The sequence below is a fragment of the Marmota marmota genome, unplaced genomic scaffold (assembly GCF_001458135.2).
Source record: "Marmota marmota marmota unplaced genomic scaffold, marMar, whole genome shotgun sequence".
Lineage (NCBI taxonomy): Eukaryota > Metazoa > Chordata > Mammalia > Rodentia > Sciuridae > Marmota > Marmota marmota.
In genome coordinates, this window is record NW_025999913.1 from 12426141 (window position 1) to 12441984 (window position 15844).

Genomic DNA, 15844 nt, shown 5'->3' on the forward strand with positions numbered 1-15844 from the left:
GCCCAGAGGAGGTTAGCAAAGAGAGAGAGTTATTTTTAAGACTTGCAAAGTTTGAATTGGCTTAAATGTGGTCCATGCCTGAAGGCAGGGAGAAAAACCAGATAATAAATAATACCTGGACTCACTGTCAGGGAAAAGTCAGAAACAAAAAAAAATAATTTTCACAGGACAGTGTCCTACACTAGAAAACAGGATGTGTTTGCTCTTAGATGTGTCAATTATGGAGCCTCAGTGAGGGACTGTGGGGAACAGGGCTGACGGTGGCTCTATTAATGTACTACATTGACAACAGTTACTAATAATAGCCTTTTGCTGCAGCCGGACTGCGGCAAATCCCAGTTCCATGAGACAGATGCAAAAACAGAATCGGGGGCCAGATGTGGGGAAATGGTGTCAGGATGGGAGTGGATTCAACTCTGAGCTCCTCCAGCCCCGTTTCCCTGGGACTCTGACGAACAGGCTTCTTCTATTCATTGCTGCCTGGCCACACAACACTGATTGATAGATTGGATGATCAAAAATACAAGAGGGCAAAGGTTATTCTCTCCTAGCAGGTGCCGGGCAGGGCACTGAGACTCCACTTGTTGCAAGGGGTTCAAATAACACAGGATTCAAGTAGGTGCAGGGGTTTCAGATAGTGAGATGAGTGGAGGGACCCTGAGGTCAAGTGGCTCATCCACAGAGCTGGAGAGGGGACAACAGGTGACATGGGAGGTTCTCTAGCCAGGGAGCCCAGCAGTGGAGGGCTGCGTTCCCTGTGACTCCACAGAGCACCCCATCCCCACTGGGGGCTCCACCCTTAGGCCTGTTTGGGTGCTGCCCATTTTCTGAGGCCCCTGGATTGAGAAAACAGAGGGAGCCCCAGGAACCCCGAGGTTGGCCAAGCTGAGATGACCCTCAGGGTGACCCTGGGCATCTCAGAAGAGGGCACTGGCATGAAAAGTGGCCTGGTCAGTTAGAGGGGATGTTAGAAACAAAATCCAGCCCTTTACAGGATCACTCTGGAAGGAATTCCAAGTACCCAAGACGGAGGGAAAAACCAGCTGCTCAAACACTCCTGGAAAACAGAGTTGAATTCCCAGAGGCGTGCACACCTGTGCAGAGATGGGAGCGACCTACAAACAATCCTCCCGCAGTCCTGACAGCGCAGTCCCATTCTGGGGCACGAGGCCCTTTGCTGTATATTGCTGATGTTATTAAGTAAAATTTTGGTGGGTTCAGTCTTTCGGCATTATTATTCATGCATAAAATCCAGAATCTTTCTTGAATGTTCACTTTGCTCTTATTTTCTCAAAGAATACTCAATCCTTCTGAGCTCCTGGATGAACACCTAACCATGGGTTCTCAACCATGTCTCTCCCCCACCCATCCTCTCCTCACAATAGGCCTTTTGTGATCTGTACAACTCACACAGACCAAAAAAAAATGTTTCCTGTTCTGTACCCCACTGTCTCAGATCGCTGCTCTTTGCACATGTGATGTCAGTGATCAAGCATTGATTGCAACATAAGTCAAGGCTTTTGGGAGCAAATACCTTATTCCAGGAGAATGTTTCTAAGGTCCTGATAAGTAGTTAGAGAGGGACTTCTGAGCTTAGGAGGTTTTCTAGTATTTCTAATACCCCACCTAGTAGCACTACCACTTGGATAGGAGATACATTAGTCAGTTTTCTGTGACTATAACAACTACCAGAGATAATCAACTTATGAAGCAAAAGGGTATATTTTACCTCACAGTTTTGGAAGTCCATGATTGGCTGGTCCCCACGACTCTGGGCCTGTGACGAGGCAGAGAGAATGCATGGTAGAGCAAAGCCACTTACTTTATAGCTAGGAAGTAAAAGAAAAGGGGACCAGAGTCCCACATCCTTTTCCAGGGCATGCCCTCAAAAATCTAAAGACCTTCCACTTTGCCCCACCACCTTCCAATATCACCACCCTGGGCCTAAGCACATGGCATATGACCTCCAAGAGACACTTAGGATCCCAACTTCAGCACGAGGTTAGCAAATTCTAAGTCCACATGTGTTCCACCTACTCTAAGCAGCTCCATGAAAGAGGTTCAGAAAAGAGCAATGATACTAGACCTCAGTCTTGGAAAAATAATTGAGGAGAAAAAGTTAAACTAAATGGAACTCCTCTGGGTGGAGAGAGATTGTCAGGGAAGATTAATAATGGTTTAAAGTATGTATGGTGCAGCAGCTGTCTAAAGAAATAAAATGTGAGCTGCACACACTTTAAGTTTTCTAGAAGCCACAGTGAGCAAAGCAGAAAGAAATGGGTGAAATTAATTTTAATAATACAACTTATTTAGTACAACATCTCTGATTTTTTAAATTTATTCTAATTTGTTATATATGACAGCAGAATGGATTTCAATTCATATTATACACATAGAGCATGATTTTTTCATATCCCTCGTACACAACATAGAGTCACAGCATTCATGTCTTCCTACATGTACTCAAGGTAATGATGTCCATCTCATTCCACTGTCTTTCCTACCCCCATACCCCTCCCTTCCCTTTGCCCTATCTAAAGTTCCTCCATTCCTCCCATGTCCCCCACCTTCGCCATTATGAGTCAGCATCCTCATATCAAAGAAAACATTAGGCATTTGGTTTTTGGGGATTGGTTTACTTAGCATTATATTCTCCAACTCCATCCATTTACTTGCAAAGGCCATGATTTTATTCTCTTTAATGCTGAATAATATTCCATTGTGTATATATACCAAGGTTTCCCTATCCATTCATCTAATGAAGGGCAGCTAGGTTGGTTCCACAGTTTAGCTGTTGTGAATTGTGCTGCTAAAAACATTGATGTGGCTGTGTCCCTGTAGTGTGCTGGTTTTAAGTCCTTTGGGTATAGACCAAGGAGCGGGATAGCTGGGTCAAATGGTGGTTCCATTCCCAGATTTCCAAGGAATCTCCATACTGCTTTCCATATTGGCTGCACCAATTTGCAGTCCCACCAGCAGTGTATCAGTGGCCTTTTCCCCTACATCCTCGCCAACATTTCTGTTTTGTCTTCATAATAGCTGCCATTCTGACTGGAGTGAGATGGAATCTTAGAGTAGTTTTGATTTGCATTTCTCTAATCGCTAGAGATGATGAACATTTTTTCATATATTTGTTGGTTGATTGTATATCACCTTCTGAGAAGTGTCTGTTCAGTTCCTTGGCCCATTTATTGATCGCATTATTTGGGTTTTTTTTGGTGTTAAGTTTTTTGAGTTCTTTATAGATCCTAGAGATTAATGTTCTATCTGATGTGCATGTGGTAAAACTTTGCTCCCATTCTGTAGGCGCTCTACTTTACCTTCTTTTCCTCTTTTTTTTTTTTTTTTTAATTTAGGTCTGTACTAAATCTTAGGTGCCCTGTGAACATGTTCTGCCTTCTGTGCATTTCCATTTGGACGTACACATGTCCAGGCCTCAGCCGTCACCTGTGGCTGGGAGCCCCTGTGAAGGGCAGGGAGGCGGAGCCCTGGGATGTGAAGGGCCTAAGTGACTGCTCTGAGCCCCTGTGAGGAGGAAACAAGGAGGAATTCAAGTTGGGCTGCTGAAGACAGCTGGAGAAAAATAGTGCAGCTGCAGTCTTACCCCTCAGACGTCTGACTTGGGCTGAGCTTGGACCTGGCCATCAGTATTATCACAAAGCTCCCGGCGGAGTCTGGAGTGCAGGGCTGAGGACCATCATGGGCCAGGGGAAGAATTTCCAAGCGAGAGTGCTTGCTCAGGAACATGGCAGCTTTAGGAAGGTCTTATCTAATCTCTGGAGTCCAAGTTTAAGAAGAAGGCAAGTTTTCCAGGAGGGGAGGGCCAGCCTTGGGTGCCACCTCTTGGGACAGATGGATGATATTGTTGCTTCTTGTTTACTTCCTCAAGCTTCCCCCTCCGCCTTTCTTTTTTCAACCTAGAAGAGATTTCCAAACTCCTTTCAGGTGGGCTGAACTTGGGAGCCCACACTGAGGTCCCCCGTGGCCCCACCCAGGTGCCTTTGCACCGTGAGGTGCCTCTGGGTGCGCAGGCCCCCACCTTGATTGCCACTTGCCGCCGTCTCTTCAATTCCCCGTTGGCCATCCTCCTTTGCATTTTTCTGAGACAGCTCTGGGTGTGATCGGTGACCCACATTTGCAGAGCTCTCCCACTGTCACGAGTTCTGGGGACATGGAGGATGACGAGTTAACATTTGGAGATGGGAGGGCCTGCTCGACTCAACAGTCAGAGCAGCTTCGGGGAGGTCGTGTCCGGGTTCCGCTGTGTTTGACAAAACCTGTGCGTGGTTGGGGTGTCAGCGTCATCGCGTGGTGACATGCGAGGACAGGGAATGCGAGCCCCGGGAGGGGGCCGGGCCGCCAAAGCTCCTTTTGCCAGGAGAGGGTGACAGCTTTCTCACTCACACACCTAGACTTTTCGGTGCCTCTGCACACAACAGTGAATCATCCTCTTTCACTCGCTCTTGTTTCTAAAAGTGGGTCACACTTCTGTGCTTGCCTTTCTGTTCCCGGGGAATGTTGTCTTCGGGCTTCTATATTCTTGCTTCTCGGTTTGGCTGAAAGAGAATAAAAGAGACCCGGAGACAGCCTCGAAGGTCACAGCAAGAGCAGGCTGGAGTTGGTCGTGAGCTCCTCCAGGATCACACAGCTGCTTTGTAGGGGACCAGGCTGGCTCCAGAATGGCTTATTATTTAGCATATTATTTCCTGATTCTAATAGGTCTGTTAACCAAGATCCTTCTCTAAACTCCTAATAAATAAATAAATAATATAGATCACCCCAAACCCACAGTAATTACTGTTTGGGGTCCCTTTCCGAGGGTCCCAGAGGAGGTGTTTACAGCGGATGAACGCTGGAACCCCGGAACAGAGCAAATTGGTCTCACAGGCAGTGGGTGACAGCCTTTCTGAATACAGCTGCTTTCTTCATTAGAAACCTAAAAATAGCTCTGATCACTGCAGGCTGGCTTTACTTTAAGCCTTCTGCCACTTCCACTCGTGTGTTTCATTCAGGGTTTCTGCATGTCTAGGGCACCGAGATGCTATTTCAGACGAGCAGAGCAGCGCGTTCAAGAAGTATTTCTTTCCCCTCCCCCCGGGCTGGCTCCAGAGATCCACAAATGTCCAACACCTTGGCACATGGGGGGGACTCTCCAAAATCTTCCAGCATTCTTGCTGTCCCCATCTGCTTCACCCTTTTTTGGGAAGAAAAAAAAAAGACTTCATCCACATAGCTAGCGAGAATCTAGTTATTAGCACCCCCACCCATGAATTGTTGATTGGGGGGTGTACGGAGGACTCGAAAAATATTGAGTACAGCTACCCTTTTCAGCTGACCCAGGATTTTACTAGGTCCTCCACTAGGACTTAATTGAGGAAACACACACACACACACACACACACACTTACACACTTCCTGTAGCTGCCTCTGTCTGTGGCCACTGTCAAAGCCAGTAGTTTCCTTTGGAGGTGTAACAGTGTTAGGATACCCACTGGAGGTGGGGGGCGGTGGTCCCCAGGTAAATGTGTTGGTGGATGGAGACTCTGGGAGAACGTTTGCTTCGTCTCTGCCCCGCCCTCCCGAGCTCGCCCCTCAGTGAAACTGGTTTGTAGTCTACCTGGGGGTGGCACCGTAATCCTAGCAAGGTGGGATCCTTGTGTAGTTCATGGCAGCCCGACATCAGTGTCCTTGCCACCTTTAGCATCCAGAGTGCTGAGGAAATGGAACATAAATGAGGCCAAGACTGAGGGAAGAACAAAAGAAATCAACCTGCTGCCTAATACCATCCACTTAGCAAAGGTGCTCTCATGAAACACACGGACGGACCCATAATAGGCACCGTTTATAATTAAAATGTGAAAAGTAAGCCTCAACCCAGAATTCAACCACACGGCATGTACGCTGGTATATATAAAAGTACGATTTTAATGGCTTTAATAGGACTGAAAATCCTAAAGATGAGAGCTAATGTTGCTATGGAAACTTTTGCTTGTCTGACTGTAGAACTCCTAGTTTAAATTTGCAAACTTAGTATCACATTAGCTTTTTTAACATTGGATTTCTGGTTGGTCTTTTCAGAAGATAAAAGGAGAAAAAACAGTATGTCATACTATGCTCCTTGTTACCCTCGTAGCCAAAGGAGAGGGAGCGCTGTGACATATATATGCACACACACATACGTGTATGTACACACACACACACATAAATACGTCTACTCCTTTCCCTGAATAAGGAAAGCTCCATGAGGAACTTACATAAGGGCTATGCAGGGTGAAGATTTGGTAGCCGAGTATAATTAACTCAGTTCCAAAATTTTCAAAATGTGAATGATTTCTTTTCCTCATAGCATTAGAAGTCCAAAGAGGAACCGATAGCTGGGGGTGTCGGGGGTGGGATTCAGGTACTCAAAGCCCTTTGAGAGCCAGAGGACACAGCACTCAGAGTGGGGTGAGTCCACAGCCCTGCACACACTCTGCCACCATGTACCGTGGTACCTTTGAAATCGGGTCCTAGGTAGCAGCCAGGCAAGAATGCCATTTAAGCCATTGCAGCTGTCATCATTCAGGAGGCTGAGCGTCCCTGTCCCCACCCCCTCTCCACCCCTCCTTCCTCACTCCCAGCCCAGCTCAGCCAGGGCTCATGGGCAGAAGGTCTGGCAAACTACAAGCTTCCCGGGCTTTGCACTTGGTGGTCTTGGATGTCAGCATAGCTCCACCTTGAGCACATTATTGAACTTCTTTGAGCTTCTGTATTCTCATTAAAAGGAGATAATGCTCCTGCCACCTGGATGCTGTAAGAGATGCGCGTGCAAACTGCAGAGTACTTTACCGGAAATCTAGCAGTTGTTCCCTCAGTTGAAAATGTCTGTTGTCAGAGCCTTTGGGGGCATGAAGGGGCAAACTGGATCATGCCGTGTCTCCTAAGGCCTTGCGAGATGACAAACTCCTCTCCTCTCGCCCCCACTACGATATGTTTGGGTTGTTTTTACTTAAATTCTGCACATCTGCTTACTCTGACCCTCAATTACCTGTGCTGAGATGCCCATCTCCCCGCCGCCTGCTCAGTGGCTGGCATAAGACGTGCAACAATAGATACTTGTTGGATGCAGGGGTGAGAGGCACAAGGAATTCTGCAGGGCCTCTATTTGAAATGTTTACTGCAAATTGAGTGCAAAGTTAGATGCAGGGCTTAGCAAGAGGCCCTGCATGAGTAGTCCTCTGAAGCCTAAACTTAAGCTTTGGAGTAAATCTACCTTTGTCAGAGGAAGTGAACATGATCCTGAGTGAATCCTAATGAGTGGCAATCTGCCTGTCCCGTGACCTTGAACTGTGCTGCCACCCAGTTTCAGTCCTATGACAATTCAGCTTAGATCTGCTGCTGGAGGTGCAGGCTGACAGATGTAAGAAACCATTAGACCCACAAGGTGCATCTGGGCAGTGTGGGATGGATGGCCACGAGGCTGTAGCAGGCCATAGGGAAGACCCCGGGTCTGGCTTTTATCAGAGGTCTGTGCATTGGTCTGCCAGATCTGCTGTCACTCAATATCACAGTCTGGGTAGCTTAAAGAACATCATTTATTTCTCAGAGTTTCTGAAGCAGGCAAGTTCAAGGCCAAGATGCTGGCCCATGCGGTGTCTGGGGGTCCCCTGGCCTATGGAAGCTTGCCATCTTTCTTCTGGGTGCACAAAGGGAGCATGATCTCTCTCTCCCTTTTCTTTTAATGCCACCTGCCCTATTGGATTAGGGTCCTACCTATCCTTATGACCTCATTTAACCTTAACTACTTCCTAACAACCCTGTCTCCAAATGCAGCTTCGCTGGGCTCAGGGTTTCTGTGTATGAATTTGGGGTGGGGGGCACCACACTTCAGTTCACAGACACTAGAAGGCCTAGGATTGACTTCTGCACCGGTTCATCCGGGCCCCACCCCCTCAGGCACTCTTGGAGGATACAGGGTGCTGTGGTTTGAATGTTTTCCCCAAATTTCATGTCTTGGAATTTTAATCTTCAGACTTTTATGTTGACAATATTTGGAGGTGGAGCTGTGAGAGGTGGTTAGGATCAGCTGAGGTCTCCGTGGGTGAGACCCCAGGATGGCTTTCCTGGATTTACAAGAGAAAGAGAGACCCAGCAAGCATACTTGCTCTGTCTCGGCAGATGACACCCTCCCTTATGTTAAGAAGCAGCCAGAAGGCCCTCACCAGATGCTGAGCAGATGCTGGCACCCTGCTCTTGAACTTAACAGCCTCCAGGCCTATGAGCAAATAAACTTCTACTCTTTATAAATTACCCAGTCTCAGGTATTTTATTATAATCACAGAAAATGGACGAACACACGGGGATCGTTTTAGAGCCAGATAGGGCACAATAATTACCTCAAGGAAGTGGAACCACAGAAAAGCCCCGAGCTGCCTGGTGCTGAGTGGCAGGTACATCGCAGGGAAATGAGTCGCTCTGCCCAAGACAGATTCACTTCCTTCAGCTTCTTGCTCCTGCTCATTCATGTTTTGCTGTCTCCCTCCAGTTGCAATGGTACAGTCAGATGCGGTGGGTCCTGGTCTTTTAATGATGCTTAACTGCTTTAGATCTTCGCAGAATGAAAGGTTCCTTATGGACAAGGAACCGAAAGCAGAGAGGGCAGAATAGATCGGGGAGGGGTGTTGGTGGGAGGGAAGGGTCATCTCGGTGTAGGACAAGAGCTAGACTCTGTTGCACCAGGGCTAAGGGAAAGTGCTAGTACAGAGCAAGGAATAGCCTGTCAGATAGCTCCTGCAGCAATTTTCTTATCTGTTAAAAAAAAAATGCTAGAGTGGAAACTCTCTGGGGGCCCCCAGTCTCTAAGGTTCAGTACCTCCGCACCTTTTCCTCCCTTATCTTACAGGGAAATGACGTTGATAAATAAAGCTCTTTATGTGCCTTGTAAGAAAATCATTATGTAAATTCAAAGTATTGCTCAAATTAATTCTAATGAGGTTCAGGGGGAAAAACAAGTAACAACCCAAACTCTTTAATAAAGTGTTCTAAAAAGAAAAAAAAAAAAAGAATTATCGCCCACTTCTGCACTTCCTGCTTTTGGCAGGGACTAGAAGTGGAAATCTGAAAACACTGTGAGACAGTCTGTTCTCATGGTATTTCTAGCTGAGAACAGGAAGGAGGGGGAACCTCGTAAGAGTGAGAGAGGCTGTTTTGCAGTGATGAGCAGGCCAAGGAAGTTTCGCTGGGCAGTCGAGCTTGACGGCACCTCTCAAAGTTTTACCTTGATTTGGTCTGCGGGGCAGATGTTGCTAGAAGCACCAAAACAATCATCAGGAAGACAATAAATCATCCCACTCATTCTCACTCCCGACTGGCTAACTCTCTGCCGCTGGGAGTCAGGTGCCGGAGACCCAAGCCAAAGCAACCCTGCCCTTCTGCAGTTTATGCCAAAGTTGGGAAAGATAAGGCATCTATTCTGGAAAAATAATTGCAATTTAAAGCAACATGTGCTGAATGCTAAATGAGCCAGGCAGACGATGGGGGAAGGCGCCGTCCACCCGTGGCTCGCAAGGTGGCGTCTGTTCTCTGCCTCACCACCGTGTTCTTAGGGCCCATCGCTGGAACGTTCTGCACCTTCGCGCAAAGCTCGTTTCTTGATTCCTTTAACTCTTTTGCCCATCTCCAGTCACAACAGACTTCCCCATGTGTGATGCCAATGACTCATGAGGCTGAATCATGTTAACAATAAGCGTGGAATGATTAATGCCTATCGATTGGCTGGACATACTGGAACCAGAAAAATCCCAAGTCTAGACTAAGTTGCACCGTCCCTAGTGATGTGCCAGAGGGGGTTATGTGCAGGCGTTGCAGGGAAGATCTTGGTTGCCAGGACTCCAGTTAGATCACACGCATCTCCCAAGGTGTGTGTCGATGGCGACTTCACATCCCAAGCCTATCAAGTGCTCAGGTGGTGGTCAGCATCACCCTCTCTTTCCCCCTGCTCCCCTGTAAAGGAAAACGGGAATCCCAGGGATGAGGGCAGTTCCTTCATGAATCAAGAGAAACGCTTTCCTGGAGGAAGATAGAAAAGAGTTGATTTTTCCCTTTGAGATGGTGTGATGATCCAAAGTATGTTCCGAACAATGGATCCACAATGGACAGCGTTTTATTGAAACGATTACTGTTACCACATTTAATCGACTGTTCATTTAAGTCTGGGCAGCATGCTTGTAGGGCGGATAGTAAAATACTAAATGCACTGTCAATTAAGACAGCTGTAGTTGGAGCCTTCACGTTGAGTAAGCTATGATGTTTGAACCTCGGTGACTACTTTGTGCACCAGACCAGATGAGAGAAGGGAGGGAAGTGTTTTGTGTGGGCATAGACTTCAGGATTTGTCTGGGTTACTGTTTTCTGGATCTTTGAGAAAGTTTAGGGTTGCTTCATGACTTTTTATTGTTGGAGCTATGAATATAAACAAGACCCAGACAGCCATCGGTGGAGCATGTTTGTGTCAGGGGGTACAGCAAACAGACATCACATGGTCCAGCAGGGATTAGAGGACACTGGGGGAGGGGTCTCTGCAGAGGGGGAACCGAGTGTGTACCATGTGCACCATGTTCCGGATCAGAGTACCCATACCAGGTAACTGCTTTTAGAATAGCATAATTAAAAAAAAAACAACAACACATGTTCATTGTAGGAAATGTATACAATAGAGAAGGGCTCAGAGATGAAAATAAAAGTCATCCCTAATGTCACTAGTGATATCCACTGTTAAAACATTGCTCTGTATCATTCCAGAACATTTTCTATGCATCCCTAGGTATTTAAAATCAACAGCAGAACACCAGTTCACAGTCATCTTTCTGTATCTGTAACCTCAGATCAAAAATGAGGGTAGGGGCTGGGGATATAGCTCAGTTGTGCTTACCTCACAGCCACAAGGCCCTGGGTTCAATCCCAGCACTACCAAAAAAATAAGAAACAAACAAAAAAAAAATTGGGGGGAAAATTGTGTTGGTACTGAGCATGTTCAGGTTTTTTTTCTTGTCATTATTCCCTCAACAATTTAGTATAAAAAGTATTTGCATAAGCCTTTACACTCTGTTAAGCAGAGCAATCTAGAGACAGTTTAAAGCACAGGAGACATGTGCATGGCCTCTGTGCGTGTACTATGCCATTTCACATAGAGAACTTGCGCATCCATGGCTTTTGTATCTTCAGGGGTCTTGGAATCAGTCTCCCGTGGTTACCAGGAATGATTGTGAACTGTTTTGCAAACGGTCCTTTTCATTTAACAATATGCTGTGAAATATGCTGTGATTATTTCCCCACACAATTGGATGTCCTTCTATGCTGTGATTTTTAATGGCTTTATAATGTATTGTCCTATGGCTACACCACACTTTATTTATTCAGTCTCCTACAGTAGGACATTAGGATTGTTTTCAGTGTTTCACTAATACAAAAAAAAAAAGCATGATGAGCATCTTTGTAGATAAATATTTGTGAATCTTGCTGATTATTTCCCTAGGACGAGTTCCTAGAAATGAAACTGCCAGATGAGAGGTATGGATATCCAAGCCCAGCAGTATGGCAGATAGTGAAGTTACAAAGCAGGCAAGATGAGAAATGCATCTGTCTACGTCAGTGATGCTTGTGTTTCTGTTTTAGGGAAACTTTTATATTGTGTGAACCTTGATCCTAGAGATAAAAATATTAACTGCTCTGGGTCTGGAAGTAGAAAGTCTTCCTGGATTTTGGCCACCATTTTTTCAACCCTGACAAACTTCAAAAGTGGCTAATACAACTAGATCTGCCTGTCTTTGAAATACACAAACAGAACCTTACTTGCCTTGAATTTGTTGCCTTTCAATTCCTTATTATTTTATTACTTCAGGGTCAACATTTCAGTTTGTGCTGATCTATGATCAGACTTAAGAGTGAGTTTGATAACGCAGCATTCCCCTCTTATTTTATGGTTTTGTTTCTATAGTTTCAGTTACTCCTGGTCATCTGCAGTCCTAAAATATTAAATGGAAAATTCCAGAAATAAAGAATTTGTAAGTTTTAAATTGTACATTGTTCTGAGTAGCCTGATGAAACCATGTATCATCCTGCTTCATCCTGCATGGTACATCCAGTGTATCTACCCTGTATATACTGCCTGCTTGGTAGAAAAGCAGTAGTCTTCTTGATTATCAAGATAAGCTGTCACAGTATCACAGTTCTTGTATGCAAGTAACCCTTATTTTACCTAATGATGGCCCCCAAACCCACAGTGGTGACATTGGCAATTTGAATATGCCAAACAGAAGCTGTAAAGTGCTTCCATTATGTGAAAACTGAGTTCTTCATTTAATAAGGAAAGAAAAATATCATATGTGAGTACAGTACAATAAGACATTTTAAGACAGAAGAGAGACTACATGCAAATAATTTTTATTGTAGTAAATTATTGTAATTGTTCTATTTTATTACTAGTTATTGTTAATCCTTTATCATGGGTTTGTATGTATAGCAAAAAAACACAGTGTATATAGGGATTGGTACTATTTGTGTATTTCACACATCCATTGGGGGTTTGGAAAGCATCTCACGTGGGTAAGAGGGGATTACTGTGTGTCCACGGTGTCAAAAGTATTTTTTATCTATATGCAAGGTATATTTCTTTTAAAAAGTAGGTTATGACGTCCACTAGAGCAGTCCATGTTGGTGGCCATATTTAGGGTGAAAAATGTTCCTTGACTGACTGCTGAGGACATTGGTATTTTCCTTGATACACTGGAAGATTTGCATCTGAAATAAGGTGGCCATGTCGCCTCATTCATTATGGAAAAGGTAAGGTCTGCTTTCAAGGTGGTCAGTTTAGGAGATCCTTGAGCATTCTGTATTTGCAGTTGAGGGCCACGGCACACTCATCTGGCCGTCATTTGCTGGTTTGCTCTCCATGTCCCTTCCACAGGGGCCTGTTGGGTGCCCATTCTGGACCTGGACCATGGCCCAGGCAATGCTTTGAAAGTGCCTGGTTTGGAGGGCGGGGGGCAGATGAGCAGAAGAGTTTTGGTGATCAGTGTAGTAAGATGAGGACAAGGGTCAAATGTTCTGTCCCATCTCTTTCTCTCCTACTTCTTGAGTCTTCCATCCCTGTCCCTACCCCACCCCTGTATCTCCAGGGAGGGCCTGGGGTGGGCCATAAAATTTGGGCTGACAGATTCTGGGCTGCACACACTGGGGCAGGCGCCCTGGCCCTGACCCAGAGCTGCCCCTGATGGAGTGGAGCCAGGTCCAGAGAACAAATGCAGGCCACCTACCATCTGCTGAAATGTATAGCAGTTGTAAGTCAAGTTAATAAGTTGTTGACTAAACTATAGCTTCAGAAGGATAAAATAGAAAAAAAAATGTGTGTAAAGCTATGGTTTTTATGTGATTGAAAGTTGGAAGACTATCAAACAATTGAATTTAATTATCGTTCCTATGTGGTGTTCTGTTGAGCTGGCAGAGTTTGGATAAGTCAGAAGGGATACATACATGTTCCCCGGAAAACAGCGATGGCCTCTGGGAATCAGGACCAGTGGCACGAAGAAGGGTCCCTTACTCCTTGGTTTGACGTACAGACACTAGTATGGCAACATGTAAATCAATGGATGTGTAACTGATGTGATTCTGCAATCTGTGTATGGGGTGAAGGTGGGAGTTCATAACCCACTTGAATCAAAGTGTGGAATATGATATGTCAAGAAATTTGTAATGTTTTGAACAACCCACAATAAAAAATTAAAAAAAAAAAAAGAATGAGATGAATGATGGGTAATTTTTTTGTTGTTTTTCTCTGCTTTCCTCTGTTTTTCAAGTTTCTAAAATAATCACATGTTGCTGAAGCAATTTCAAAGGGAGGGAAAAAAAGAAAAAAAAAGATAAGAAACCCATTCTAGGATGAAAAGTGTACCATGAAGTTGAAAGAGGGTGTGTTTCAATTTTTAGCCCTATGTGATTATCTCCCCAAAAGCTTAGGAATTGACTAAAGTTAACCCCAGAATACTAATCTGCTGAAATGTATAGCAGTTGTAAGTCAAGTTCTTCTTGTAAGTTCTTACTTGTAAGTCTGTTCTTCAAGAGGTCATAAAGGGAAAAATCTGTATTTTAAAAAGAGCATTACCGCCACTGAACCTATTACCTGACCTTTTCAGATAAATTATTTTTATAAATATTCAAATATTTATTTCTCAGTGACCTCACACACTTCAGAATATGGATTATTTCTGTGGCATTTATTTAGTGATTTCAGCTTTTCCAAGTGCTTTGTTTCAATTCTCATCCTTGCAGGGACCAGGTGAGGAAGGAAGATGTTCTTCTCCAGGTAAAAGAAAATGAGGCTTAAAAAAGCTGAGATGGGGCCCGCTGGGGTCCCAAAGGGTTCCTGGTGGAAAAGGACCAGAGCGAAGGTCTCTGGTTATTAATAAGTTTACAAAATGAGTTTTCTGGAATTCCACTTAGAAAATTTTGTAAATATCCCTACTGGTTTCTTTTTTTTGTTTTCATTTTTATGAAATGTCTCTGAAAAAGGCAGCTGAAGTTTCTCTGTGAGCCACTGAAGGATACACAGCACCCTCTTCAGAGATGCCCAACTGTCCTATAACTAATTCCACAGATGAAGATCTTGCAGAAAGTGCTAATTAGTGCTAAGTGCCTTTCCAGATGCCTCCCAGGCTAATGTCCAGGAATGCACCAAGTGGGGAAGGAAATCACAAGAACTTTTCCCCCAGGACTCCACGGATTCTCTGAAGATCACGGACGATGCGACTATTTTATTCAGCACTTTAAAATATGCCTAAGTTCTATGTTGGTCTTATTGTAAGAAAAGCAGCATTCCATTTACTTAATCAATTTCTTCAATGGGTTCTTTCTTGTAGTGGTCAACATTTTACCCAGGTTCTAGAAAAAAATACACTTTTTAAAGGTAAGCTGATTGTTGTACCATTTATTTTTATAAATGATTTTTTAGCTTTCAGAGTATTATGGGTTAAAATGTTGATCACTCAACTTATAGTTTGTTCATTGTGATTTTAGTGAGATCCATAAAGAGTAAAAGTAAAAAAAAACCCTCCTACCTGCTATACTACACACACATAAGACAAAAGTAAAAAATAACAGAGGCTGTTGACCATGGCAAAAAAAAAGAAATATATATATATATATATATATATATATATATGGAGAAATATATGACAAAACAAAAATCTCTATGCCTAATTTGTCTTAAACCTTACACAATGTCCCCATGTATTGAAACATCACATGCATGGTACCCCGCTAATATATACAATTTTTAATGTTTTCATGTATAGGTTAAAATAAATTTAAATTTTTTAAGAACACTAAAACCTTATGTGGTTTTATTTTATTTAATGCCAAAATCTGCATGAAAATCTGGAACTTCATGTAAAAGACGATTGCTCGATTAAAACAAAGCAAAACAAGCAAACAAAAATAAGTCCTTTTATTTTCCCAGAATATGCAAATGAATCATGAAGTCCCCAAGGAATAGGATCAGCGTTCTGCTTGGCTTGGAAGAAGCTTGGGTTCCACCCACCCTCAGATCCGTCTCTGGGCTCCCCGGTGGTCAACACAGGAGGGCAGTTTAGAGATTCAGCCTTGTGTGGGCATCTGGCTTTCATCATTCCATGGACAACCTCGTGTTGTTTTTTTCTTGGTACCAGGGATGGAGCCCAAGGTCAGTCCTGGCGTAGCCACGGGCCTGGGACAACCTGTGTGCTTGCAAGCGTCCCTGGTCCCCTGCTGTCACTCGAAGCTCAAACCCTCAAGTTCCTCTGGCACTGCTGAGAGAGGGTTTGTGACCCTCTCT

The 15844-nt window shown here is 44.4% G+C and overlaps 1 long non-coding RNA gene across 1 annotated transcript; it reads right to left on the bottom strand.

Moving 5' to 3' along the window:
- Nucleotides 1-3293: 3293 nt before the first annotated feature.
- LOC125615547 lies at nt 3294-8755 on the bottom strand. The gene is made up of 2 exons (XR_007346157.1): nt 8376-8755; nt 3294-5194 (listed from the first exon to the last, which is right to left on the bottom strand). It is a non-coding gene; the product is annotated as an uncharacterized LOC125615547 (long non-coding RNA).
- Between the last annotated feature and the right edge of the window lie 7089 nt (nt 8756-15844).